The 12,063-nt window shown below is 59.0% G+C and overlaps 2 non-coding genes and 1 pseudogene across 2 annotated transcripts in view; all 3 read right to left on the reverse strand.

Annotated features, from left to right (window-relative positions):
• Positions 1-2,844, reverse strand: part of LOC145273756 (large subunit ribosomal RNA) — a 5,713-nt gene extending 2,869 nt beyond the window's left edge. The window contains exon 1 of the ribosomal RNA XR_013866516.1: positions 1-2,844. This exon is cut by the window's left edge and continues 2,869 nt beyond it. This is a non-coding gene — a ribosomal RNA (large subunit ribosomal RNA).
• A 593-nt stretch (positions 2,845-3,437) lies between these two features.
• Positions 3,438-3,595, reverse strand: LOC145273748 (5.8S ribosomal RNA). The gene has a single exon (XR_013866514.1). It is a non-coding gene; the product is annotated as a 5.8S ribosomal RNA (ribosomal RNA).
• Positions 3,596-3,993: 398 nt separating this feature from the next.
• Positions 3,994-6,364, reverse strand: LOC145273752 (small subunit ribosomal RNA; annotated as a pseudogene).
• Between the last annotated feature and the right edge of the window lie 5,699 nt (positions 6,365-12,063).

Here is a 12,063-nt window from a genome sequence, read left to right on the forward strand (position 1 = left end):
GGCCGGCCGCTTTTTTTTTGTTTGGGCTTTTGATTCGATTCGATTCGATTCGCTTTCCTTTCACCTTTCATAACGGATCCGGCGCCTTTCGGGAAGACTTTCGCCCGCGTCTTAGGACCGACTGACCCGTGCTCGACCGCCGTTGGCACGGAACCCTTCTCCACTTCGGTCTTCGAAGGTCTCGTTCGAATATTTGCTACTACCACCGAGATCTGCACCCGCGGTCGGCTCCACCCGGGCTCGCGCCCTAGGCTTCCGTGCTCGCCGCGGCGCCCTCCTACTCGTCGCGGCATCGTTTCGGCGCGAAAGTTCATCGCTCCTCGCCGCGACGGTCCGGCATCGGTCCGTCGCTCCAGCGCCATCCATTTTCGGGGCCGGTCGATTCGGCAGGTGAGTTGTTACACACTCCTTAGCGGATTCCGACTTCCGTGGCCACCGTCCTGCTGTCTATATCGACCGACACCCTTTCGGGGATCTCATGGGCGTCGCGTTAGGCACCTTAGCCGGACGTTTGGTTCATCCCACAGCGCCAGTTCTGCTTACCAAAAGTGGCCCACTTGGCACTCGCATTCGAGGTGACCAACCGCCCAGCGAAGCGTGCTGGCGGCGGCGGCCGGATGGGTCGGCTCCGTCGTTCGGGAGAGTCGGCCCGTTCCACCCGTTCCGAGTTCGAGAGTAGGTCGAGGCCGTGAACGGCCCCGGGGCCTCCAATCGTTCGCTTTACCGGATGGAATTGCGACGATCGAGCGCCAGCTATCCTGAGGGAAACTTCGGAGGGAACCAGCTACTAGACGGCTCGATTGGTCTTTCGCCCCTACACCCGGTTCCGACGATCGATTTGCACGTCAGAGGCGCTTCGGACTTCCACCAGAGTTTCCTCTGGCTTCATCCCGACCGGGCGTGGATCGCCATCTTTCGGGTCCCTGGTCGCTCGCTACGCCAGAGTCGGCCGAGTCGTACTCGGAAAAAGGGGAAACCGACCCGGGGGTGATGCGCCCGCGCGCAGCGCCTAAACTCGACGACAAAATAGGCCGCGGGATCTCACCGATGGGCGGAAGGAGGATATGGAAGCTGGCGCCCGGCAATTCCCCTTTTTGGATGATGCGCCGGTCCCCTCTCGGGGAGGAGGGAAAAACAACCGCACGTCAGCCACGAGCCTTCCCTCTCCTATCTCTCTCGGGAAGAGAGAAAAAAGGAAAAGTTGCGGGCACCGCAGCAGCGACGGCGGAAGGCCGAAAACGCCGCGCCGGCGGGATCGGGCACGGCTCGGAGGCGGGTGAGGCGAGGAGAAGACGACGGCACGAGACCGACGACACCCCCCGACGACCCCCGGACGACTTTGCCACGACACCTCTCCCGATCGACGCCCTCCTACACGCTCTCTCGCTTTCGCTTCGCCTTCGGGGTTAGTCAGAGGTGGCCCCTACGACTCGCGAACGGCCAGGACTCCTCGGTCCGTGTTTCAAGACGGGTCGGGTGGGTTGCCGATGCACGTCGCTGACCCGGGGTGGCGGGCGGCTCGAGTAAAAAAGCGTCGCCGAGCGACCTCTCCGGAAACGGAAACGGGCGCGGGCGGGGTTGCCCCCGACAAGAACCCGAAACGTCGGCGAGGTGCGTGACGGCGAGGCCGCGCCAGTCCTATCCCGCCTCTCATCGCGCACGCGCCCGAGACGGTGGGGCGCCTAAGGAGCGACACACAGAGTGCGTCGCCCGCACGCGACTTCCGGCGGGATCAAAACGGACCGGCTCGCCACGTGTAACGGATCGTGTCAGATTTCCTCCGTTCCCGGCAGAAAGGGGCAGTTACGTTCGCGGGCCCGACGGCCGGTGGCCCCCGACTTCACAAGGTGGGAAGACGGGGGTTTTCAGGGTGATGAAACGCCTGCCGCCTACGGAAAAAAACCCGCGTGTTCGACCTGCACGCCGGGAACGGGTCGCGACGACGGACCGGAGGGGAAGTGCGTCCGGTGCCGGCCGCGCGGAGGTCGCGCCGAAGCGCCCGCGCCATGATTACGCCGAGCGATGATGAAGGGGACGGGTGCAGCGGAGTCGCGCGCGGAGGGAGCAGGAGGAAAGAAGAAGCGGCGGCGACGGATGCGGCGGGTTAGGGCCCGGCGGCAGCAGCGATCGAGAGGACGAGTCCCCTCCGTCGCAGCCAACCGACGCAGCCACCTACCGACGCCGCGGTCGTCACCACGTTTCCCTTCCCGCTATCCACGCGGCCCGTCTCCTTCGTCGGCGACGCGGGCACAAAAGCTGGAACCGCGGGGAACGAGTCCCCCGCGGACACGACGAACGACGACCTGTGCCGCGACGGCCTCTCTTTCAAGAACACACATCGAGTTTGGGCTCGAGCCTAGGCAGCACCGGACTGAGTCCCCCCGCGATCGCGGTGAGCGGTCCCACCCGTTTACCCCTGGGCGGTTTCACGTTCTCTTGAACTCTCTCTCCAAAGTTCTTTTCAACTTTCCCTCACGGTACTTGTCGACTATCGGACTCGTCCCGGTATTTAGCCTTGGATGGAGCTTACCACCCGATTTGGGCTGCGTTCCCAAGCAACCCGACTCTCGGATCGAAGGCCGTCGCTCGCCGTCCGCACCGAATGGGCCTGGCACCCGCCGCGGGCGGCCCCGATCGAGGGAACTCCGAACTATGCGAGACGAAAACGAACGGCTGCCTTCGACCCATGCGCCACACGTCCCGAAGCCTTTAACTTGCGACGGGATTCGGCGTTGGGCTTCTCCCGGTTCACTCGCCGTTACTAAGGGAATCCCGGTTGGTTTCTTTTCCTCCGCTTAGCGATATGCTTAAGTTCAGCGGGTCGTCTCGTCCGAGCCGAGGGCGGCGGTTTTTAGTAGAGTGTGGTGTTTGGAGGAGAGGAATCTCGATCGGTACCCTCCGTGTGACGACGGCTGGCCGATATAGCGCCCGTCCGACCGAAAATGAAGAAGCCAACAATTAAAAAAAAGCGTGGGTCCTCCCCATCCGACGTTGCGTTGCCTACGACGCGGCCACCTTTTTACGGTGCGACGGCCGTGCTCGTCGCGCTGCTCGAGGCGTCGCTGAGAGACACCTTCATGAGGCAGAGAGCGAGACGAGCAGGCGGCGCTTACGTCGGCAGTCGGTTAGGTCGGTACTTTTTTTTTGGTCTCCCTTCGGCTGCTTTCGGACAGACTCCTCCTGCTCCTCCTCCACAGTGTTTCTTCACGCGGTCGAAAAGGGAAAAGACTCCGCGGTCTGCCAGCGGGAGACGAAGGAGGAGGCCGGAGAGGGTTTTAAAAAAAAAAAAGACATTGAAAGGAGTCAATTCTTTTTTTATTTTTCTTCCCCCTCGTCACTCGCTCCTGCGACGTCCCGGTTACCACCGTGCCGAGGACCGGGCGGGCACGGGGACGGCAAGATGTCGTTTCGTTAACGGAGAAAGACATGTAACGTTCCGCCTCTCGACCGGACGTGGCCCCGAGACAAGGGATCTCGGGGCCGCAATGTGCGTTCGAGGTGTCGATGTTCACTGAGTCCTGCAATTCGCATCAGTTATCGCGGCTGGCCGCGCTCTTCATCGACGGACGAGCCGAGTGATCCCCCGTCCAGGGTTCAGCACTTGGTTTTTTTATATTAGTTTTTGTTTATATAGATTTAGTAGTGTGCGAGGAGGTCTGTGCGAGGAGGCGTGACGGCATTGCAATGTCGCGAGTAGTTTGTTTTTTTAGCTAGCGGCGGTGGCACAGCGGCTGCAAAAAAACAAAAAAAACGATAAAGCGGCGACAAGGCAAAGAAGAAGCGGCCATCACTTGCGGTGGGCGAAAAAACAAACAGGTGGTAAGACGCGGAAGCAAGCAAGAAGAGCTGGGGCTTTAAAAACCTCCGCGTCACCACAAATCTATCTCTCGCTCCGCCTTTTATAGGTTTGTTTGCGCGCATTCGAGGCGTTGACGCCGACAGACAGAGGAGGTAGGCCGGAAAACAACAAACCAGTCTCGAACGGGAAAACGGTAATGATCCTTCCGCAGGTTCACCTACGGAAACCTTGTTACGACTTTTACTTCCTCTAAACGATCGGGTTCGGTCGTCTTCTCCAGGCATCGAACGCCGAGGCGTAGATGCACGAGTGTCGTGACGGACACGTCGCGCACTGCCCGGCGGCGTCGTCGGCCAGATCCGAGGACCTCACCGGACCGTTCGATCGGTAGTAGCGACGGGCGGTGTGTACAAAGGGCAGGGACGTGATCGACGCGGGCTGTTGACCCGCGCCTACCGGGAATTCCTCGTTCACGGGGTTGGTTACAGGCCCCGATCCCTATCACGGGAGGTGGTTCAGAGGTTTCCCAACCCTCTCGGGCCGGGGCGAAGTCCCCGCTGATACCTCCAGTGTAGCGCGCGTGCGGCCCCGGACATCTAAGGGCATCACAGACCTGTTATCGCTCCGCCTCGTGTGGCTTTCTGCCACCCGTCCCTCTAAGAAGTGCGTGAGAAAACCGACCCGGACCCGAGCGCCACGGAGGACGCCGAGCCCGCCGTAAAAATCACTGACATCGGCGCACTAGTTAGCAGGCCGGAGTCTCGTTCGTTATCGGAATCAACCAGACGGATCGCTCCACCAACTAAGAACGGCCATGCACCACCACCCACCGAATCGAGAAAGAGCTATCGATCTGTCAATCCTACCGGTGTCCGGACCGGGTGAGTTTTCCCGTGTTGAGTCAAATTAAGCCGCAGGCTCCACTCCTGGTGGTGCCCTTCCGTCAATTCCTTTAAGTTTCAGCTTTGCAACCATACTCCCCCCGGAACCGAACTCTGGTTTCCCGCAGGCTACCCGCCGGGTCATGGAAGCGAACGCCGGCGGATCGCCGGTCGGCATCGTTTACGGTCGGAACTACGACGGTATCTGATCGTCTTCGAACCTCCGACTTTCGCTCTTGATCGAGGAAAACGTGCTTGCCACACGCCATCGCTGCAGTTCGTCTTGCGACGATCCAAGAATTTCACCTCTAACGTCGCAATACGAGTGGCCCCGACCGCTCCCTTCGATCATTGCCTCGCCGTAGACGGAGACCGACAGACGTAGACGAGGCCCTCTTCCATCATTCCATGCTTATCGTATGCAAGCTTGAACAGCCCGCTCTGAGCACTCTAATTTTTTCAAAGTGAACGTACCGGCCGCCGCGGACACTCGGTTAAGAGCACCCTTGGAGGAGAAACCGCCGACCGCAACACGCGCGCAGACAAGACACGAAGCAGGGACTCGGAGCGGACCGGGGGGTTCAAAAAAAAAGAGGAACGCGCGGAAAGGGAGAGGGAGAGAAGCGCGGGGGTCAGAGTGCGGGGATGCGAATGAACGCACCCAAACACACACACGTAGCACCCCCCCGTTAGACTACTCCCGGAACCGAACCGACGACCACTTGTTTTTTTTTTCCCGGATCCCGATCACGACCTCCTCGTCCACCTCGCCGGCAGGACCGCGTGGCGGGTATGCTAGCGGTTGACACCGGCGGAAAGGGCCGGGAATGCGAACGGACGACCAAAGTCAACGACGGACGATGGCGCCGCCGCCCCGGGGCCGCTTGCGCGACCACGAACCCGAGTTCGGACTACGAGCTTTTTAACCGCAACAACTTTAATATACGCTACCGGAGCTGGAATTACCGCGGCTGCTGGCACCAGACTTGCCCTCCGGTTGGTCCTCGTTAACGGATTTGAAGTGTACTCATTCCGATCGCGGGGCCTCGACAGAGTCCCGCGTCGTTATTTTTCGTCACTACCTCCCCGTGCCGGGAGTGGGTAATTTGCGCGCCTGCTGCCTTCCTTGGATGTGGTAGCCGTTTCGCATGCTCCCTCTCCGGAATCGAACCCCGATTCCCCGTTACCCGTAGTAACCACGGTAGGCACTTAACCGACCGTCGACAGTTGATAGGGCGGACCCTCGAGAGACCCGTCGCCGGGCGTGAAAGCTCGTGCGATCGACCAGTGAGTTATCCAGAGTCACCAAAGCGGAGCGCGCCGCCCTATGAGCCCCGCCACCGAACGGACCCGCGAGCGGGAACGCCGACGACGGGAGGACGGAATGACGCGCATCGGTCTCAGTCTAATATGTAGCGCCGCGACCCGGAACGGCCGACGCGGGTGCCAGCGCGCGAGGCGTGGCGACGACGGCGCGCCGACCGATCGCGGCCTGTGTCACATGTATTAGCTCTAGAATTGCCACAGTTATCCATCGCCTCCGAGGAGGAATACGGTCCCGAGGATTAGGTCCGGTTCCTGAGCCATTCGCGGTTTCGCCCGTTCTAATGCGTGGCGTGAACTTACACTTGCATGGCTTAAGCTTTGAGACAAGCATATGACTACTGGCAGGATCAACCAGGTATCGTTGGAATTTGGGACTTTGTTTCGACAGAACGACAGACCGACCGACCGACCGACCGACATAAGACAGACAACTACAACGACGGGCACGTGTTTATTTATTTTTCGAGGGGGTTCGCCGTCAGAAGAAGCGCGCTGCCCGCGCTGATGGCCTCTTTTTTGTTTCTCCCCTGACTTGGACCGAGACCGAGACTCAAAGAACGAAAGCGACCAACGTCGACAACAACAACGACAACGGCACCCTTGACAGCGATACATACGACAAACGACAAGCAGCACGACGGCAGTGCACACGGACATCGAGGGTCAAGGTGCAGACTGAACTCGCCGAGGTCGTCGTCATCGTGGTCGCCATCGATTCCGTCTCGTCGTCGTCGTCGTCAAGTCCACGTCACAGCCGGCCGAGAAGAGAGAACAGACGACAGCGTCGACAACAACAACATCGACAACGGCACCCTTGACAGCGATACATACGACAAACGACAAACAGCACGACGGCAGTGCACACGGACATCGGAGGTCAAGGTGCAGACTGGAATCGTCGAGGTCGTCGTCATCGTGGTCGCCATCGATGCCGTCTCGTCGTCGTCGTCGTCGTCTTCGTCGTCGTCGTCGTCATCAACGTACCAACCGACCGAGACGAGAGAGCAAGCAACAACGTCGACAACAACAACGACAGACGGCACCCTTGACAGCGATACATACGACAAACGACAAACAGCACGACGGCAGTGCACACGGACATCGGAGGTCAAGGTGCAGACTGAACTCGTCGAGGTCGTCGTCATCGTGGTCGCCATCGATGCCGTCTCGTCGTCGTCGTCGTCTCCGTCGTCGTCGTCGTCGTCGCCAACGTCAACGTCAACATCACAGCCGTCATCGGGGAGGAGCTGGACCAGGGCAGCGGCGGCGTAAATTTTCCCGTCACCTTCGTCGTCGCCCTTCGTCGACCGACCGACCGGACCGGCGTCGTGTTCGTGCTCGGAAAACCGAGGGAGAGACAACGTGCACATGGCGCGTTCTCGCAAGCGGCTCCTCGGTCCCGATTTTTTTGGGCGGCTTTTTCGAGCTTTTTTTTTTTTTTCTCACCCTTTCGTCCGTGCGACGGCGAACGTTAGGGGAAAAAAAAAAAAAAAAAAAAAAACGACAACAACGCGGCGGACCGGGCGAACAACATCGTCGACACACACGACATTGACGACCGGTCCCCCTTTTCACAATCGCATCGAGATAAAAACGAACGAGTCCGATTCGAGCACCGAGTCGCGAGCGGGAGGACTGTCGGTGCAAGTATCGATCACTGACGTGAGCGCTTCGCCGGACAGAGGATGGCTCATCCGGCAGCCGTGCAAATCGACGGTATGGGAAGAACGAACAAGAAGAGCAACGACTTGATCGGCGGCTTGGGAACTGCGGACGGTGAAAACGGGTTAATCGACTGCGACCACGACTGCTCGATCGATCTTCTTTGGCGCTAACAAAGGTGGAGGTGGCGCAAGAAGGGACTAGCGCTATCACCGTCCACGTATCAGAAGATGCGGCGGCAGACGTCGACGCTTATGCGTTGTCGGAACGAGAAGTCGCTGCAGCACGTGTACCGCGAGCGGGACGTCCAAGGTTTTGCCAGACGGAAAGAAATCGGGTGTCAGCGAACGTTCACACGGCTGTGAGATCGGACGCTGACAGGAGTAGGAGGCGGCAGGCAGGCGGCGGTTACGGCGGCGGCGCCTGCTGCTGCTCATCCTCCTGTTTGCTGCGGCGACTTCCAGGACGGGAGAGCATCGAACAACGTACGTATGGTTACAAGGGGATCAGGATCTACATAGTGCATCCCCCGCGGCTATTTTTGTTTGTTTGTTCGCTCGTTCGTTAATTCGTTCGTTCGTTCGTTCGTTCGTTACAATGTACGTTTTTCCGTTCGACGGCGGCAGAGAGCGGCGGCGTTTCTCCCTAATCCGGAGGATTTATCGGTCGCACAGCGATGGGTCGTTCGGCCGATCATCGAAAGATTCGCAGGTAGTGGTTGAATGGCAGAACGGCAGCAACAACAGCGGCGGCTGAGAGCGGCGAACGCTGAGGCGGAAGCAGAAGCTGCAGCAAACGTATCGGCTAAACATGGTGGACATAGATATGGCTGACGACGCGGGTACCACGACGACTATGGAACCAGGAAAAGGAGCCGTTAGTTGTTCCAACATATCGTTCGACACGTCGAGCAGCCCTAGGTCCACGGAGAAGCACACACACGTACCACGTATTATAACCTAACGACGATGAGCGGGCGCACGGTTGGCAGGAACGAAGGCGGCGGATCAAAACAAGTTGGAGCGCGGCGACAGCGATAACGGTGACAGCCCTAGGCGGCGGAGATGCCACTTTCTGACGCCTTTGCGACAAGCCCGTAGAGACGTTCCGGACCACCACGAGGCAAAGAGTCGCTGCTCCGACGAACCGACACACCAAAGTGTGCTTCCTACCGAACATGTTTTATAAAACTTTCAAACTGGAAAAACCCCAGAAATGGTGTTGGTATTCGTCCAGACCCACCTCCGACACCTGAAAATGGTGGTCAAAAAAAACGTCGATTATACGAAGCGACATTTCTGGTCGGCGATTTTCCAGTTTTACGCCTACTGCCACATGGGGATGTCGGTAGGCGTCGCAAAGTGCCTTCTCGACGCCTAGGCACACCAGGACTTTGTCATTTTTTTCCCCCTCGACATTCCTGGTCCGGTCTATTCCGATTTTACACCTACCGCCATGTGGGGGTGGCAGTAGGCGTCGAAAAGTGCCTTCTCGACCGCTAGCGACACCACTACTTTATCGAGCTCTGGAGGCCCGCACACCGACCCGGGGGCCGCGGAGTCGACCCCGGGGGCCTCCTGGCGTCGCCGCCGCTCACTTGGACGCCTTCCGCAACCTGTGGTCCCGCTCGGGGCCGCCGGGAGCCTCGCCGACCTGACCGGTGTCGGTAGGCGTCTGGAAGCGCCCGGCCGACCTGGACGAGGTCCCCCCTGGCCCCCGGGGGACACCCCTTTAGTTGGATGGGGGTGCTGTCCCGGGCACACATGCAACCCGCGGCCGCCTACCGACAGCCCCCTTCGCTCGATCGCTACTCCTTTCCAACATATGTCGGAGAAGCCGGGCGGTTGTGAAACCCCAGAAATGGTGTTGGTATTCGTCCAGACCCACCTCCGACACCTGAAAATGGTGGTCAAAAAAAACGTCGATTATAGACATTTCTGGTCGGCGATTTTCCAGTTTTGCGCCTACCGCCATGTGGGGGTGGCAGTAGGCGTCGAAAAGTGCCTTCTCGACCGCTAGCGACACCACTACTTTATCGAGCTCTGGAGGCCCGCACACCGACCCGGGGGCCGCGGAGTCGACCCCGGGGGCCTCCTGGCGTCGCCGCCGCTCACTTGGACGCCTTCCGCAACCTGTGGTCCCGCTCGGGGCCGCCGGGAGCCTCGCCGACCTGACCGGTGTCGGTAGGCGTCTGGAAGCGCCCGGCCGACCTGGACGAGGTCCCCCTGGCCCCCGGGGGACACCCCTTAGTTGGATGGGGGTGCTGTCCCGGGCACACATGCAACCCGCGGCCGCCTACCGACAGCCCCCTTCGCTCGATCGCTACTCCTTTCCAACATATGTCGGAGAAGCCGGGCGGTTGTGAAACCCCAGAAATGGTGTTGGTATTCGTCCAGACCCACCTCCGACACCTGAAAATGGTGGTCAAAAAAAACGTCGATTATACGAAGCGACATTTCTGGTCGGCGATTTTCCAGTTTTGCGCCTACCGCCATGTGGGGGTGGCAGTAGGCGTCGAAAAGTGCCTTCTCGACCGCTAGCGACACCACTACTTTATCGAGCTCTGGAGGCCCGCACACCGACCCGGGGGCCGCGGAGTCGACCCCGGGGGCCTCCTGGCGTCGCCGCCGCTCACTTGGACGCCTTCCGCAACCTGTGGTCCCGCTCGGGGCCGCCGGGAGCCTCGCCGACCTGACCGGTGTCGGTAGGCGTCTGGAAGCGCCCGGCCGACCTGGACGAGGTCCCCCTGGCCCCCGGGGGACACCCCTTAGTTGGATGGGGGTGCTGTCCCGGGCACACATGCAACCCGCGGCCGCCTACCGACAGCCCCCTTCGCTCGATCGCTACTCCTTTCCAACATATGTCGGAGAAGCCGGGCGTTGTGAAACCCCAGAAATGGTGTTGGTATTCGTCCAGACCCACCTCCGACACCTGAAAATGGTGGTCAAAAAAACGTCGATTATACGAAGCGACATTTCTGGTCGGCGATTTCCAGTTTTGCGCCTACCGCCATGTGGGGGTGGCAGTAGGCGTCGAAAAGTGCCTTCTCGACCGCTAGCGACACCACTACTTTATCGAGCTCTGGAGGCCCGCACACCGACCCGGGGGCCGCGGAGTCGACCCCGGGGGCCTCCTGGCGTCGCCGCCGCTCACTTGGACGCCTTCCGCAACCTGTGGTCCCGCTCGGGGCCGCCGGGAGCCTCGCCGACCTGACCGGTGTCGGTAGGCGTCAGTCAAACTTGCTTAAGAGGCAAAGCCTCCTCACACCTTAAGAGAGTCACAGTTAGTCCCGCCGTTTACCCGTGGTCGTCGTCGGGGGTGCCGGTCGGTGTGTTTCGGCGTGTTTCTTTCTTACTTTAGCTCGCTCCTATAAGCTAACTCAGCAGCCCTGCTAAAATCAATTTATCATTATTTTCAATCTATCGAAAATCTTAATTTATTATTATTTTCCAACTATCGAAAATCTTAATAGAGTTGGGGTTTTTTGTTTGTTTTTTTTTTTAAATTCCATTGTAACAACAGACAGCCAGCCAGCAGCATGTGGTGTCGGTAGGCGTCTGGAAGCGCTTGAGGAGGCAGAGGAGTTGGCAAGCTCGCTAAACTGCCCGCTGGTGTGGTGGTGTCGGTAGAGGCGTCTTGAATATACCCGGTCGCTCGATCGACGACGACGACGGCTAGGTGGCCGAGGAGGAGGACTACCTACCTACCTACCTACCTACCTACCTAGCTAGCTAGCTAGCCGAATAGCCGTGGTAGTCGTCAGTCAAACTTGCTTAAGAGGCAAAGTCCCGCCGTTTACCCGTGGTCGTCGTCGGGGGTGCCGGTCGGTGTGTTTCGGCGTGTTTCTTTCTTACTTTAGCTCGCTCCTATAAGCTAACTCAGCAGCCCTGCTAAAATCAATTTATCATTATTTTCAATCTATCGAAAATCTTAATTTATTATTATTTTCCAACTATCGAAAATCTTAATAGAGTTGGGGTTTTTTGTTTGTTTTTTTTTTTAAATTCCATTGTAACAACAGACAGCCAGCCAGCAGCATGTGGTGTCGGTAGGCGTCTGGAAGCGCTTGAGGAGGCAGAGGAGTTGGCAAGCTCGCTAAACTGCCCGCTGGTGTGGTGGTGTCGGTAGAGGCGTCTTGAATATACCCGGTCGCTCGATCGACGACGACGGCTAGGTGGCCGAGGAGGAGGACTACCTACCTACCTACCTAGCCGAATAGCCGTGGTAGTCGTCAGTCAAACTTGCTTAAGAGGCGGCAAAGTCCCGCCGTTTACCCGTGGTCGTCGTCGGGGGTGCCGGTCGGTGTGTTTCGGCGTGTTTCTTTCTTACTTTAGCTCGCTCCTATAAGCTAACTCAGCAGCCCTGCTAAAATCAATTTATCATTATTTTCAATCT

The sequence above is a fragment of the Euprymna scolopes genome, unplaced genomic scaffold (assembly GCF_053919585.1).
Source record: "Euprymna scolopes isolate OS-2025 unplaced genomic scaffold, ASM5391958v1 sca155, whole genome shotgun sequence".
NCBI classification, from domain to species: Eukaryota; Metazoa; Mollusca; class Cephalopoda; order Sepiida; family Sepiolidae; genus Euprymna; species Euprymna scolopes.